Below are 12,135 nucleotides of genomic sequence, written 5' to 3' on the forward strand. Positions count from 1 at the left end.
GGGGAATTGTTTTGTAGGCACTCTGAAGGATGATTTTGTTTAAATTGCTTGCTTCTTTGTTTGTGTTTGTTGCTACTGGTATTTGAGTGGATATGTTTTCTGTAAGTTGCTCGAATTTGTCCCAATTTGCGAGTTTAGTTACAAATTTTGGTGAGTATTTTTGTGGTTTTTTATTCTGTTCAGAAAACATTTGAATGGTGATAGGGAAGTGGTCACTACCCTGTAGTGTATCGCTAATTTTTGTAGCACAGTGAATTTTGAGTTCAGGTGCACAAAAGGCTATGTCAATGTGTGTAAATGAATTATGTGTCGAAAAGTGTGTGGGTTCGCCCTTGTTAAGAATCACATAGTTGGTGTTGCTAATAAAGTTACCAAGAGTTTTTCCTCGTCTATTGTCTTGGAGTGATCCCCACAGCTTATTCCAGCTGTTGAAATCCCCTGTTATCAGAGATGGGATGTTATTGTTTGGTAGCATTGTTTCTAGTTCTACTTGTGTAAAATTCTGATTTGGTGGTATGTATGCTGCAAATATTCTGAATTTTATTTTTGATTGGACTTCAAGGGCAATGACGTCGAATATGGTTCCTGTGGGGATTTGTTTGTATTGCAAAGTTTTGTGTATTAACAGTGCAACACCACCTTTTGCTTGGATGGATGTTGTGTGATATATTTCGAAATTAACTGGGATGGGGAAAGTGTTATATGGGTTTCTTGGAGGGAGATGATTTTAGGGTTGTGTTGCTTTATAAGGAGAAGGAGTTCATTGTAATTATTTAAATAGCCGTTTAAATTCCATTGTAGTATTGTAAGAGTCATAGTTTCTACTGGGTTAATTCAGGGACTGGTATTGTTTTTCCTCTAGTTTCTGTGTTTAATAAAGACTTGATTTTAGACCTAGTTAGCATTGGACTTTCGTTATTGTTTTTCAGTAATCTTTTCTCTCTTTTTGACAAATTTTTTGGATAAATTTTGGTTTTAAGGGAAGACTTAGCCGTATTATTGTGGTCCGAGCTTAGAGAACTTGTGGACATCGCGTCGTCATCTTCATATTGCTGGAGTGTTCGCTTGCTTGTTGTTGGTTGTTCCGAGTTTGAAGTTGTAGGGGGGTTGGGGGGGTGATGGGCTTTTTCCTGTTGTGTTGTTCGGTTCTGGGTGCTCTTGGCCACTGACGAATACAGTGAGCCATCATGTTGATGTCTGGTCTTGTATATGGACCAGGCTTGCCGGTTGTCTACTTTTTGAAGTGTTTTGATAGCTTGGATTTCCTTGTACGTGATGAGAACTAGGCATTTTCTGTCCCTTGAGAGGTGATCTGCGTTGGGGTAGTTTTTTTCCGGGCAGTTGATGCAGCTTGGGTTTTCTTGACATACTTCTCCAATGTCTAGGTTGATATGGGATGTGCGGCTGCACTTAAGGCATGACGATGGGCTTTTGCAATACTTGGCCGTGTGTCCAATTCGCAAGCAATTGAAGCAGCGCGTTGGCGGGGGGATGTATGCTCGTACTTTTACTCTCTCATATCCAATGTTTACGTTTTCTGGGAGATTAAGCAGCGAGTATGTAAGGATTATAAGATCAGTTTCGGTCGTATTACCCATGGAGAATTTTGTAATTTTTTTTACTTCTGTGACCTTTTGTGCTTTTAGGTTCTCCAGAATTTCCGCTTCATCAATACCTCTCAGCTCATTGCAGTATATGACACCTTTGCACGCATTTAGAGATCTGTGTTCGGTGACTTTGATAGAAATGTTGCTAGGCATTGTGGTAAGTTTGAGGAGTTTGTTAGTTTGTGTTTGGTTTATTGTTTTGATCAAGAGATTTCCATCTCTGGTTCTTTTACATTCTGCGATTTCTCCACCAACAGTAGAGTCAATTGTTGTTTTTATTGTAAACGGCGATATTCCGCTTAGCGATCCATCGTCAGTTCTTGAAATAACAAGGTATTTACCCTCTAGGAGGGGGGGTCTCTTCCAGGGGGGGTCAAGCATTGATTTGCTTGTTCGATGATCGATCGGCTCGAACTTGTTGATTTCCGAGCTGATAAGCGTTCTATTAATAGACACTGGTAAGTTCACTTCGTGTTATTCGGTTATATTACTTGGGAGAACTCAAGAAAGGCACAACCGTACGTATTGACTGCCGAAATTGAACTGTTAGAAAATTAAAAAACACGCAAAATAGAAAATAAATAATAGTTTAAAAAAACTTAAAAAACACGCTTTTATAAATAATCGAACTAAAAAGAAGAAAATAATTTACAATTACAAACAAAATTATTTAATTCAGAGAATAGTATATTATATAATTATATATTATATAATTATAAACAAGATCATTAAATTCAGAGTTAAAAGCGTGGGGTGCATCTATAATAAATGTTACAATCATTCTAAGGGCAACTATCTGTAAGGGGGAATTATGAAAATATAGAAAAATCCTACAAATAACATTTTCACTGAACAATTTCACGCCAAGTACATCTTTAACTATTGTTATAAACAATGATGAATGTATTTCAGTGAACATAAAAAAAAGAAAATCTCTGATATTTACAAAAAATTATTAGATTAACAAAAAAGTGCAGCTGTAGAATATCTCGTCACGTATGTATTTAAACGTTGTGCTTAGTGACAACATTATATATATCAGTCAAATGACAAATTCACAGCAATAGTCGAACTGAATACATGTTAAAACAATGATTGATATAATTAATTACAGAAAAAAATAACAGGTACTTGGTGCGAGATACTACCGTGTCTCCGGATGCACCCCACGCTTTTAACTCTGAATTTAGTGATCTTGTTTTTAATTTAAACTATTGCTCTGAAGTTAATAATTTTCTTTGTAATTATAAATTATTTTCTTCTGTTTATATTTGGACGTTAATGCACTATGGTCTGTACATTCAAGTGGCCCGTATGACCCCAGACACGTGCCTGTTTGGGTTAGGTGTTAGTAGGCGCGATGGAAAATATAGGACAGAATACGAGGAAATTGACTTCCGGCGTGCTGCCAGATTGTTTCATCCCGCGTAGAGCGAAAAGTAAAAAGTTCTTTTGAACCGACTCAATGCGTTTACTATGGACGCCGTACTGAGGGCTCCAAACGCAGCATCCATATTCTAAGATAGGACGAACTAAGGAAGTATATAAGGATTTAGTAACATAGGGGTCATTGAATTCCTTCGACCACCGTTTAATGAACACCCCTGGCTCTATTCACCATAGACGAAATATGATCAATAAAGTCAAGTTTTGGGTCCAAGCGGACTGAATTAATTCTTTCCAAAGAGCAGCAGTTCAGCGTGTAAGTAGCAAGCTTAGGAACGACACGAGAGAATGTCATTAGCTTGCATTTCGAGCCATTTAAGTTTAATAAGTTTACACGGCACCAAGTTTGAAAATTTTTAAGATCTGTTTGTAAATCCGACTGGCAGGCAACGTCATTGTATTGCACGCAAAGCTTGACGTCATCCGCGTACATAAGTACTCTGGAGTTAGTCTTTGGTCAGGTCATTTATAAATAATGTAAACAATAAGGGTCTCAAATAACTTCCTTGCGGGACGCCAGATGTAACCCTTAGAACATTGGATAAATTATTCTTAAAAAGGACCTTTTGCGTCCTGCCATTGAAATAACTTAAGATCCAATTTAGAAGATCACTTGGAAAACCCATTAAATCGAGTTTTCAAACGAGGAGAGAATGGTTAACAGAGTCAAATACTTTACTGAAATTTGTATGATTACATCCGTCTGAAAATTATTATGGAAGCCCTTTGTAATACAGGAAGAGAGCTCCAAAAGATTTGTTGTTGTTGATCTTCGCTTAATAGAACCATGTTGGCTGGCATCCAATTTGCTACAATTTTTGTGGAGAGGAAAAATGAACGATTCCTTCCAATTAATGGGAAAGTGGGAGGATTTTAAGGACAAGGTAAACAATTTAAGATGGGTATAGCACAGGACGTCGGCACAATACCTGAACACACAGCCAGGAATTCCGTCGGGACCTGGCGAATAAACTGGCTTGACACGATGAAGATCTAAAAGGAGAGAGCTTTTGTTTAGGCTAGGACAGAAAATTAAGTTTGATTTGGGTATGTCGTAGGAATAAGTCTGGTGTAAATTCAAAGGGCTTGAATAAGTTGTTTGAAAAATAGATCGGCTATTGCCTGATCATTATTTGCGGTAGTATTTTCAAATGAAAGCGAGGAAGGATTTGTTTTAGGCTTACGTTTAGTGTTAACGAAATTATAAAACTGTTTTGGGTCCTGTGAGAACTGGGCCCTACAACGAGTTAAATAGTTTTTATAACACTGCGCGTTCAGCACGTTAAAGTTTGACCGAGCTGATAAATAAGATGAAGGGGCAGATTAAGAACCGGTTAGTTTAAATTCAGCATACAGCCTAAATTTTTTATTTTTACGGCGGCTCAACTCTTTAGTAAACCTTGGCGGTTTATTCGAGCTTGGCGGATAATATAACGGAACACATTTAGTAATAAATGAATTCCTGGCACTGTAAAAAATATCCACGGCAACTGCCATGTCAGTGCACATGTATAGATCGGACCAATTGAACTCGTTTATAAAATTATTCAGCCGTTCAAAGTCCGTCTTACGAAAACATAGGACTTTATTGACTGGACGGTCAGAAATATTCTATACGTCACACCCAATATCAAGAGTCACATCGAAAGTTGGATGATAAGGATCTTCGGGCTGCGTCAGAGGCGCCACCCTTGCTAAACTGACTCTCGCAGGATCAGAGACATAGCAAAGATCGAGCAAGCGCTGTAAGGAATTTCTAACATGGTTGACTTGAGACAGCGAAATGTCGAAAAAGCCAGCGATAAAGTCATGTTGTATAGGTGTATGGAGAGTATTGGTGGAATTATTTGAGCACCAAATAACACCAGCGATATTAAAATCACCTAGAACTACCAACTGGTCTCTATCCAAAAGTTCACTGGAAACCATCTGAATAACTGAAAGGTGATTCCAATAAATAGGAAGTTCCGACAATGGAGGTATGTAGGAACAGGTAATAAAAAGGGAGCAACCTTTGATAGATACCTTCACATAGAGGAATTCAACATCGTTGCATTCCTCGAAGGTTATTAATTCTGATGTGAGTGAGGAGTCCACCGCTATAAGAACTCCACCCCGCGTCTGATCGGGCGATCTAGCCGATATACTGTGAACACATCTGGAAACTTCGGAGCTCAGAATCTCAGGCTTTAACCAGGTTTCTGTGAGCACAATAACCTGAGGTGCAAACGAAAGGCTTTCAGAATACAAGTTAGGAAGCTTACTACGTAAGCCTTCTGCATTCTGATAGGAAATACCTAAGGAGTAGGTTAGTTTTTTGGGTCATGATTGGAAGTCGTAGAAGGCGCAGTGGTATCATCAGGCCTGGGAAGAGTTATTCCTACAGGCCGCTTTTTCTTTTCCTTCGCCTCGAACTCCTTAACAACGATGTACTCTGGCCAGAAGTTGGGAGAGCAAATAGTGTAAAAGAGCTCGTTAGGGACATTTATTTTGAAAGACGAAATATCCCTAGGGTAAGAAAATTTAAACTTTTCCACCATTATCATAATTTTTTCGGCAATGGTGTTGCCTTGTATAAAGGCGAGAACATCTTCCGATGTTTGATCAGGGGAGAGCCGCGAGACAAAAATATGTCTCGTCGGTGGAACCGCTATAAGGGCTTTTGGCACGGCAGATTTGTTATCCGTTTTTGGTTTGCCGCATGAAAGACATCATTTTCCTTTCTACATCGCGACAGCCTCACTGCAGTAACGCAGGCCGATGTTTTTTTTTACATCGTCCACCGTCCGAGTTGCAACACTAATACACTTGGCGTGCATGACGTTGTCGCACAGCTAGCTGCCGATTGTAAGGTCACCTGCAGAAATAGCCTTCTTGCAGGTTTTGACTTAACAGACAATATTTACGGACATTATGCTGTACTTGTTCTTGAAAAAAAGAGGAAAAAAATCAACAGAGCTATGAAGATAAGAAGTCAAGAGTCACAGCGAGAGCGAGAGAGCGTGGGAGATCAGAGTAGATAAGATGTGCATCGGCACAGCGAAAGCGAGAGAGTGGGAGAGCGTGGGAGATAAATAGATAGCAAAAACGTTTAGCTGTTGCGACGGCGCAAACAAAAGCTAAACGAAGAAGGCACAAAGAGGAAATGCAAAATATGCATTATTTATTATTTATTTAGAACAAATTGCGTTTCATTTTCATTAGATTATTACGAAGAAATGGTGGCAGCATGAAGTAAAAGAGAAACGGAATTATTGATTTCTTCCACAGGATCAGATTCTAATTTTCTATTTAGCCTTACGCCAGAATCTTCATAATACAATCATTTTGAACATAAACCCTTTTACTCATATTTCCGGCTAGCCAAAGAGCAGTTTTTTCTTAAATCTGTCTATAAGTGTAACGGGAGCAACTTGGTAATGATATTTCTTATACTAAATAAAATATAAATATTTTTTTTAATTATAGCTGGGTGCTAACTTTTGAAAGTATGTATTTTCGTAAGGAATTTGCCGAGCTTTTCCAAAATTTAAAAAGTGGTGCGCGACCTTGCTCATACGTTGCAAAACGGTTAGTTGTGGGATAATAGGCATAACTGCGTTTTTTCCCCTGCTCAACTTTCTTAGCTTTGGAAAAATAACTCCCAACATAAACCGCATTTATGTCGACAAAACTAGACAAAACACTTGCTATAGAATTTTTGCGACACATTTTGGTAAACTCTATATTTTACCAATTTATCAAAAAATCAATCCTTCCAAATCCCATAGTTTCTTACGCAAACAAAATGCTTTTTGCGATAGTGGTAGTTAACTTTTAGTTTAATTGTGTTCTTTTTAATTGATTAAGAAATTCCCTTAAAAAATTACTATTCCGAAATATTTTATATTTGGATTTATTTAATACATTCAAATTTAATATGTTCATATGTTCAAACTAATATTTGTATTTAAATAATAAAAAATTTTTTGCCGAACATATAACCAGTTGATGGAGCTTCTGGAGGCGGATTTTCAAACCATGTGATAATATGCCGGCAAAATTTGTTATACGACAGCCGTGCCATAATAGTTTTCTATTATGTAACTTCTTGAATGGTTTATAACGCCTTGATTTCCCTTGAAACTGTATTTGAACACATCCACGATTTCCAGTTCGTATGCGCTATGGGTAGAAGCATTGGTTTTCTTAACATAATTTTTAAGAACGGAAAACTATTCAGTACTTTTATCTAATGGATCTAATTAAGTATTTATTTGCGCATTCTATTTGTGATTAATGTTTTCATTAGAATTTTCGCTTTTTATCAAGTTATAGGCCACCTCGATTTCAGCTTACGAATATAACACTTCTCGTAAATCTTCGATTTGTTTATAAGCTTTAATTAAGTCTGGAGACAAAAAAAACTATGAGGAATCAAGGTATAAAATCGATTTTTCGCATCAATAAGTTTTAAATTACTGGATCCAGATTTGATTAATTCAAAAATTTCGCTTAACACTTTATAAGCAGATTGTACTTGAATTATGCTGAGTTTTCCTAATGGTATTTTTTCCATATCAATATGAAACTCCATCAATGTCCTTTTCATAAAATCAACATCGAACATGAGCCGTATTAAATTTTGTACGGAAGCATCAAGACTCGAATTAACAGATGTTTGTGTTTCATGTAAACAAATATTCGGTTTGTCATCATATTGAATTTCTATTGGGTACATATGTCCAGTAATTTTAACAAAGTTGTCTCTCTTTTCGAAATCATTTCCAGTTTTATCAAAATAAACTTTTTGAAAGACTTTGATGGCGGGGATAATTGTATCAAACACCTCAATTTTTGAATTTCCAATAGTGGTACTAATTCGACCCCAAGATCGAAAAATCCAGTATCTGAAATTAAGATCAAAACGCATATATTAATATAATATGTTTGTTTGTTTCGCTCGTATGACAGCTATGTTTTATTATATTATAAGCATATATGTTAGTGGACCCCTGGTATTTAGTATAAACAGTTATCGTTCTGCAACATGTAGTTTTTATTAGTTTCGAAGAATGTCACATTTAACAGATTACTTATTCGAATTTAGTTAAGTATTGTGAAAAAGACAGACACAGAGCAAAAATGTGGAAATATATCCAGTAAATAATAAGAAATGCGTGGTCTGTAGTGTATTATTATTTATTTGTTTAACAAAGTTTCTCTGCGTTTCTCTTGTTCGCTGAAAAATCAAATAAAATGAGACGGTTTGCTCTAGCTCTAAACAATTAAATATTTCTCATTGTTCGAGCCTTATGTCTCGGTTTCTCATTGAACGAAAACACGAGACGGTCTTTTACTGACCGATATAATACGACCGAAATTATTTTGGTTGTTGCGTTAGCCTTATGCTGCACTAACTTAATAATAAAAATTTGGTCGGAAATGGGCCTTTTTTCTTCTTCTGATATATGTACATACAGTCCCCCATAACGGATGGACCAAGACTAGGATAATAAATGTACTTTAAGACATAAATGTTGTGAAAATTTAAGAAATCAAGATGTAAGAATGTATAAATTAATGCTCTATTACAAATTATTTGACCCACCCCACACCGTGTGCTTGTCCGTCCGTTATTATGCAAAATATTCTTTTTATTAATCTTTGGTAAACAGGAGCTGTCCTTTCAATACCATTTGATTATGTTACGGCACTAAGAAAGTCTCCGTTAGGATTTCGTCGGATTGGAGAGTCTTTTATCAAGTCTAGTTAGCAAAACTTACAAGAGAAAAATGTGCTAATGTGTTGTTAAATGTTTACGTATTGTTTCTTTCTTAAAGACTGGTTGTTAGTGTCCTTTACTATCCGCCCAACCTTGTTAACGCTTCTCGTTATAGGTATTGTGCTAAATCTAATCCGATTTAATGTATGTTCTTTTATTCTCATTAATTTTCTTCATACTGAAAATCAGTGTAATGCCTAGTGTGAATTGATTTACTTGTACACATAGTGGTCAAATTCATAATACCCTTGCAGGGTATTATAATTTTAGTAAGAAGTTTGCGATGCAGTGAATGCTCAACTTCATCCCTATAACGTATATATATATTAAATCAGTATCAAAAGCAGAGTCGATCCGCCCATTCACCCACCTTTCCGTTTTTACGGAAAGTAGTTTCATAGTTTAGAGCTATCTGAATAAAACATTGCAGTAAGTCTTCTAAATACTTTTATTTAATGGAAGTTTATGCATTACGGTCAGTACACCTGCAGTACCGCGTGTCATCAATAGGCCACTGTCATCAACATGTCGACTGCGACTCCTACCGAGGCGACGCTCTGCCGACTGCGACTTCTACCGAGTCAAGCCTCTGCCGACTGCGACTTCTATTACGACGCGAGGCCCACGATACAGTTACGGCGGTAGTCTAGACGGCAGTCATCGGCAGTGCCATGGCCCGGCCGTTGAGAAATTTGTTGAAGAAACATCGATGAATTGTTGATGAAACATCGATGAATTGTTGATGAATCATCGATGAATTGATTATGAATTGTTGATGAATCATCGAATAATTGTTGATGAATTTTTATTGATGACAGCCTAGGACATGCCCATGTTAAATAAATCAACAGTTTGTATGGCCTGTCATCTATGAAAAATCAACAGCACCCCCTTTGACTGCTGATGAAACGTTGATGAATTACTGATGACAAGTACTGCAGGGCAGGCACGTGCCTGTTTGGGATAGGTGAAAGTAGGCGCAATTGAAAATATAGGACAGAATACAAGGAAATTGACTACCGGCGTACTGCCAGGTTCTTGCTTGCATGTTTACTAAAGATTTTAATTTAGGAAGGCTATCTACGTTGGAGATTAGTGTGTAAAAATCAAAAACGTTCAAGCAGTTCGATGAAGGTCTATAGTGGCGCAACACTAGTATATATAAGATCTAGTACTTCTACTGATAATTGGAAATTGAGCAGACTCAACAAGTCAGCACTTTCCACATCACCATGGATAAGGTTATAAATAAAGGTTATTCCTAACATCGTTCTACGATTGGCTAAGGACGGTAAGTTTAATAAAATAAGTCTATTAGAATAGGAAGGTAATCTTTGAATTGCATCCCATTTTAAACCGCGTAGAGCGAAAAGTAAAAAGTTCTTTTGAACCGACTCGATGCGTTTACTATACATTAACAAAAACAACGATTAATTTTAAATTCAAAACTATTAAAAATTAAATTATAAAACACTTCAACTCTTTTTACTATATATGAACAATTTAACCCCCATGGACCATCTAAGGGTTATTTGTATCAAACACCTAAATTTTTGAATTTCGAATAGTCGTACCAATTCGACCCCAAGATCGAAAAGTCCAGTATCTGAAATTATAATCAAAATGCATATATTAATATAATTTTTTGACCGATCGCTCCTATGACAGCTATGTTTTATTATATTATAAGCATATATGTTAGCGGCCACCTGGTATTTAGTATAAAAAATTGTATCCCTGTTATCGTTCTGCAACATGTAGTTTTTATTAGTTTCAAAGAAAGTCACATTTAACAGATTAGTTATTCGAATTTAGTTAAGTATTGTGAAAAAGACAGACATAGAGAAAACATTTAGAAATATGTCCAGTAAGTAATAAGAAATACGTGTACTGTAGTGTATTATTATTTATTCGGTTAACAATGTTTCTCTGCGTTTCTCTTGCTGACTGTAATACTACATAAAATGAGACGGTTCGCTCTAGCTCTAAACAATTAAATATTTCTCATTATTCGAGCTCGGTTTCTCATTGAACGAAAACACGAGTCGGTCTCTTACTGACCGATTCAATACGACCAAAATTATTTTGGTTGTTGCGTTAGCCTTATGTTGCTCTAACGTATAAATAAACGTATAAATAAAGTATAAATTTGGTCGGATATGGGCCCTTCTTCTTCTGATATATGTACATACAGTCCACCATAACGGATGGACCAAGACTAAAATAATAATATGTACTTTAAGCCCCTAAATGTTATGAAAATTCAAGAAATCAAATCAAGTTAGAATGTATAAATTAGTGCTCTATTACCAATTATTTGACCCAACCCACACCGTGTGCTTGTCCGTCTGTTATTTAGCAAAACATTCTTTTTATTAATATTTGGTAAACAGGAGCTGTCCTTTATATACCGTTTGATTATGTTACGGCACTGGGAAAGTTTCCGTTAGGATTTCGTCGGATTGGAGAAAGTCTTTTATCAAGTCTAGTTAGCAAAACATACAAGAGAAAAATGTGCTAGCCTCGTCAGTTAAATTATGTTGATAAATGTTTACGTATTGTTTCTTTCTTAAAGGCTGGTTGTTAGTGTCCTTCATTATCCGCCCAACCTTGTTAACGCTTCTCGTTATAGGTATTGTGTTAACCCTTATCCGATTTAATATATGTTCTTTTATTCTCATTAATTTTCTTCATACTGAAAATCAGTGTAATCCCCTAATGGGTTAGCTGTCAAAAATTTAATTAATTTGAGTAATAAAAATGCAATTAATGAGGGTTAGCAGTCAATCTGTCAATGAATGGGGTAATAAAGATGCTATTAATTAATGTAAGTGTATTTAAAAGGACACCTGTGAACAAGTGTGGGAACAAGGATGTGGATACGATTGTGAAAGGGAGGCGAGCGATCCTGGAGCGCACCTATACGTTCCCACGACCCATCACTTAAATAAAGGGACGGGAGAGGCAATTGAAAAGGTCGCACCGCAGCGATCCTGGACCGCATCGATCGCGTTCACGCACGTGGACGTTGACCCACAATCGTCACTTAAAAAGGGTGGAATTGAGGAAGGGTGCTAACGGAAAAATCCACGCACTGCTCGTTCCTGGAGCGGACTTTGACGATCACCCACGACCTCATTTAAAAAAGGGACGGGGGTGAATTTGAAGAAGGGTACATGTCTTGTAACGGAAAAATCAAAATAGGCTCACCACGAGCATGTGATTTTCCCGGTGAGATAGTACAGTTACACTCACATGCATACACACACCACCTCATCCTTTCACAAATTCGAGGAAGGATCACCCTGACCACCCTTT

General features: G+C 36.8%; 1 pseudogene; it reads right to left on the reverse strand.

Annotated features, from left to right (window-relative positions):
- Nucleotides 1-7,002: 7,002 nt before the first annotated feature.
- The window catches only part of LOC110182173 (poly [ADP-ribose] polymerase 1 pseudogene), an 88,160-nt pseudogene continuing 83,027 nt past the window's right edge, over nt 7,003-12,135 (reverse strand).

This window comes from Drosophila serrata, unplaced genomic scaffold (assembly GCF_035046125.1).
Source record: "Drosophila serrata isolate PLE 108 unplaced genomic scaffold, ASM3504612v1 contig_123, whole genome shotgun sequence".
Classification (NCBI taxonomy): Eukaryota; Metazoa; Arthropoda; class Insecta; order Diptera; family Drosophilidae; genus Drosophila; species Drosophila serrata.